Below are 5200 nucleotides of genomic sequence, written 5' to 3' on the forward strand. Positions count from 1 at the left end.
TTGATTTAATACTTACAGGTACTATTTCACTTCTCCATTGAGTTTATTTGTTCTGAAGTACCTTTCCAACTGCTTTTCAGCCAATGTCATAATATTGGTTGCTTGGACAATTCGTCTTCATCTTGCAAATTCCGGGGCCAAAAACCAAAAGAAAACGTTTTTGTGTACCTTGATCCGCCATTTGAAACGATGGAAATCAAAACCAGCCTTTTTTTATACCTTCTTTTCTAGACCGTATCTAATCATCTCAGATTGAGGACTTATATAAACGAAGTGACCTAAATAGAAGAAAGGTCCCTTCGCATCTGAAAAAGCCTTTCATGACATAAAGCTCTGTTACCTCTTGCTAACTCTGCCTTTAGGTTCATTGGTTCCACATTGAAGGCCATAATGGGACCATTTCGACAATTTTGTTAGCAAACAATGAGGACTGCTCGAACAAATCGCTTCTTCCATTTCCACTTCTTTCCGGGTTCAATTCAAGGGAGACCTCGAAGCTTCATTTCCCACCCAAAACTCCAGAACACAATTGTTGGAAGAATGCTTTTGCTACGAACTGTTTGAACAGTAAAGAATGTTTGTGTGTAGTGTAGTGTGTACACGAATGTAGATGGAGCGTGGCGAATGAACGAGCAAGAAGCAATTGACTTGAAAACGACAAAGTGCATCTCACCCATTTGGTGTTTGTTGCCTCAATTTGTTTGCTCAACCCTTCACGAAATGCTGAAAACTCTATTACTTTGATTGCCAAGCTTGTCACGGGAGAGAACTTTGAGCTTAATCTATGAAATGGCGGTTTGTTTATTCCCTATGAATTTAGACTACAGTAAATAAAAAAAAATTAACATTCGGCTTTGTTTTGTTAGATCCCATTTTACTATAAAGACCAAGTAAATGGTTTGGTGCCACTATCGAGTACTGTGCAATGAGGTTCTGAGGCTAAAAGCATAATGATTCGAGGTTCAATTGAATCCCATATGAATGTATGTACAGTATAGTATTACTACAAAACATCACCGATATAAAACAAGGTGACCTCATTGAATTCAAAGTAAATTTGATGTTGCATGTGGCATTAATAGACCCTGAAACATTGAAGAAAAAAACCGTTCAAAAACACGCTTTAGTGCTTTTAAGAACTTATAAGTAACACAGTATTTTTTAAGCGCTCTCAAGTCCAACCGAGTATGAAATAGCTGGAGCTCTAGCGACAGAAGTGCCACATCTACTAAGTCAATGACATTTGATTTGAACGCATCTTGGTAGTTCAGCAACAGGGATGGATATCTAGTGATGTTCTAGATCGACAAAATTCACTGAAGAAGTCGAGTTTTTTAACAACCATAACCTGAGCGAATAGGCCCAAAGTCAAAATTGAAACAATTCGAAGGTATCATATCTGTAGATAGAGCACACAACAATTGTGTGCGCTTCTCATTTGTTCGTCCCAGATTCAAAGATTTGAGACTTTATGGGAAACAAATGAGTTCTGTGTGTCATTCCGGGCGCGATTCTCATTCGGATAAAACCTCGCACGAATACTCTCCAAAGTGAGGGAAGAATTTCTTGAACTTCAAACGTGATTGTTATCCCTCTCATTGGAGAAAGATTCATGTGATTGAGTCTTGTTCGACTTGATGGGGGGGGCCCAAACTTTTTTCTTCCATTTGTTCGTTCATTTCAATTTTGGCTTTACATACTTTTTCTCCCTAGCCAAGGCTTTTCGAAGATGAAAAAAAACCCAAAAAGGATCCATTTCAGGCGTGGATGTGACACAAACTTATGGACTTTTGACACTTTGTCTTATCATTTAGAACAGCTTGGGATAGCCAAAACTTTGATCCAAAGATGTTGCCGGGTTCTAGATTGGATCCAGAGCGTCAACGGCAAGACTATTAAGGAGTCAGTTTTATCTCAGGTTGAGAGTTGGAACTTCTTTCCCTGATCCAAAGATCTGCCGGAATTGATAATTTTAGAGTAAACATTTTCATAGCTCTATGCCTTGAGATAGAAAGATCTCGTTCAAGATGGGAAAAGTTATTTATTAGGTTCGAAGGAAAGGAGTTGGAGAATTTCAGAGCACATGTTGGGGGGGAGTGATCCACTGAAATGGAACAAGGACCCAAGTTAGGAACGAATGGAGGAAATTCTCCTGATCAATTTCCTTTCGATGACCATCTTAAATCAAGTCAGCCATCTCGAGGCGGTCAAACAAAGTTGGAGCGCTCAAATTGATTTTTTGCACTGACATTTGGAGAAAATTTCTCGCTGCAAAAAAAAAACTACGAGTAACTACAACGGAGAAAGCGCTTCTGATCCAACCCTTCCAATCCAATTTATGCCATGTTATGTTTTCCACTTTAAGCACCATTTCTAAGGGCCTGTTCAATGAATGAACCTCCACCGAGGGAGGACATGCTGGTGGGCTCTTTGTCTTATTAAATCGGGGCAACAGTTAGCTAGGCATTCAAATAGCAACAGGATTGGGCTGAACAGTAAATTCCCGTGAAAAGTTTGGCTCTAATTTCTCCAACGACGAATGCACTCCTTTAAAAGTCTCGCCAAAAGAGGTATACCGACTGAGCTGGCTAGAAGTTCTAAAATATTCCAAAACTTGGAACCCTTTTTTCAAGTCACTTTCGACTTAGACTGACGACTACTACTACTACTGAGCACTGTAGTACATCTGAAAGGCCAGAAAAGGAGGAAGGACAACAGGAGGGAAGGCCATGTGGACTTGTCAAGTTGGAACAGGGTGAAAAAGATAGAGGAAAGAGGGAAAAAGTCGCTTTACAATTTGGGCTGGAAATTCGGATCCCTCTTTAGCTGCCACTGCTTCTGCTCTAAGGTTGAGAAAGCAAAGAGGTATTTCATATAGATTGATGTGTCAAGAAATATCTTTATGGATAACAGATCAAGTTTGAAGGAGGCAAACCACTCCTTCAAACGAGGTATAAAGTGTATGTTTATATCCAATAAACTTAAAAAGCAATGATGAATGGGTTTTGTTGAAAAATTAACTTGAAATAGTCATTTAGGGGTGCGGTACTTGTGTGGAGAAGAAGTGGTGGATCTACGGTACTCTAGAGTTTATTCCTCTATGCTTGAAGGCACATCTATGGAGATGGGTGAAGTTGGTGCAAGATGAGAGAGAAAGTTCCTGATTAGAAAATCTCAGCAGATATATCAAAGCTGATTTAAAATTCAGGTGGAATATAAATGACCTCTCCTTTTCGATCCCTGCTCTCTTTCACAAGAAGCTAGATGCAATCGGAGGAGAGTTCTGGCCTTAAAATGGCATCAAAATCAGCGCTTGATTTGTTGAGAGCAGGGACCTTCCCATCTAAATGACGAATGATGTTTCGGAAATGATCCGTTTATTGGCACAAGAAACTAAATGATCTCCTTGATCTTGCCTCACCAAATTGGGATCATGGTTTGGATGCTAGCTGAAATAGTGTTCCTCGCCAAATTTCCGATCCTTGAAAGCAGGGTGAAAGTAATTGAACGGCCGATTTATCTCCCATAAACGATGGGTTACCATCCCAAATGGGAGAGGAACCTTGTGAGGGAATTCGGATCGCTTCATTCAGTATTGCCTCTCAATTGCTGGCAAAACGAAGTTGGGAAAAGATCAGCCTCAGACACTTGAGAGACGCTTCAAGGACTTTCCGACACACTGGCTACCATTTGCCTACATAACAATTCAGTTCCGAGCCAATTCTAATCAAATATGCCAAAACTTTGTCGTATATTTCAGATCTTCACCAACGAATGAACCGTGAAGGGGCATTTCTGTGGTCCAATAACATTTGGATTGTGCCATGTTTACCCCCATTACCTCTTTGTTCACCCCCCAATCTTCCCGAGAAGCCCTTTGGACGTGAATGAAAAGAGAGGGATGGGAGTGCAAATGAAACCGGGTCCATCCACAAGATTAACACATCCAAGTTCTGACCAGAATTTATAAGTGGATCAAGATTAAGCCCCATTTTGGACCGAAGTGGAACAAAGTCTTGTTCACTTGGGCCAAGGGGACTCGAACCGAAGTTGCCACACTGTGGAGAAAAAAGGAAGTTTTAGAAGCATTATGAAGTTATGATCCAACCACCAACCAGGCAAGCATTAAAACTGGACTGGTTATATCGAGTCTTCTGCATTGGATGATCGTGCCGTTGACCCCTTGGGGGTTATCGAGCCAATACATTAGGACTGGAAACGTATATACTACACTCTTGTTCCCCTACCTGGTCCGAATACCAATGAGCAACTTCCATTTCTTCTTCTGTTCCTTTTATCTGGCCAAGAACCCTCGTAAGATTGGGGTGAGGATTGGGGAAGGGATGAAAAGGATCTCCTTTGTTCCACCCACTTGAACTTATCTATTGATGGCATTGAGACACAGACACGCATAGTTACAACAAACATTAAACGTGTAACAGAGAGGTTGGTCCAGATTACAGGAAAGGCACGTTGGAAAGGATTTTATTGTTATAAAGAGGGGAAAAACAGTATGAAAAATGGCGGTCCAAGTTTAAGACTGACTGGTACAAAATGCAGTATAATTAATCCCGGAATACGCCTACTTTAAAGGGCAATTCCAGCCCTTTTATTCGGACCAAAAAATGTCCTTTTACCTTGGATGTTCTTCAGGACCGAAAGTGTTCCATGTTTTAACTCCCAGTCAAAAGGGAGAGGGTTTTTAGTAGTGTCTCCATGTTCCGCTACTTGTCAAGCCATTGTGCGATTTGACAAGAGCAAAAAGAGGAACTTTAGGGATCCATGGAACCACATGGGATTGCAGTAGCAGTAACAAGGGGGAACATGGAACATCACAAAGTCAGATAGAACGAGAGGCCAGCCAAAGAAGGAACAGAGAGGAAAGAAGAGAGAGAAAGAGAGAGAGAGAGTGAGAGAGCTCAAGGAACGAAGACCGGGATCTCCATTCTCCAACAATGGCCAACTTTAGAGGAAGAGGCAAGGGAGAGAAGGGGGCGATAAAAATTGTCCCCGTATTCAGTTCGCTCAAGTTAGAAGGGAGCTTCCTTGATCTGCCACGAGATATGAAAATAACAATCATTTGGAGGATATTTTCGACATGACGCGTCCACCGGAATAATAGCTCACTCGTTTCGTGGAATGTCCTACCCATTCAAGCCATTGCCAAGGGGACAGAAATGACATGCATGTATATGTAAAA

Source organism: Tigriopus californicus, chromosome 2 (genome assembly GCF_007210705.1).
Source record: "Tigriopus californicus strain San Diego chromosome 2, Tcal_SD_v2.1, whole genome shotgun sequence".
Classification (NCBI taxonomy): Eukaryota; Metazoa; Arthropoda; class Copepoda; order Harpacticoida; family Harpacticidae; genus Tigriopus; species Tigriopus californicus.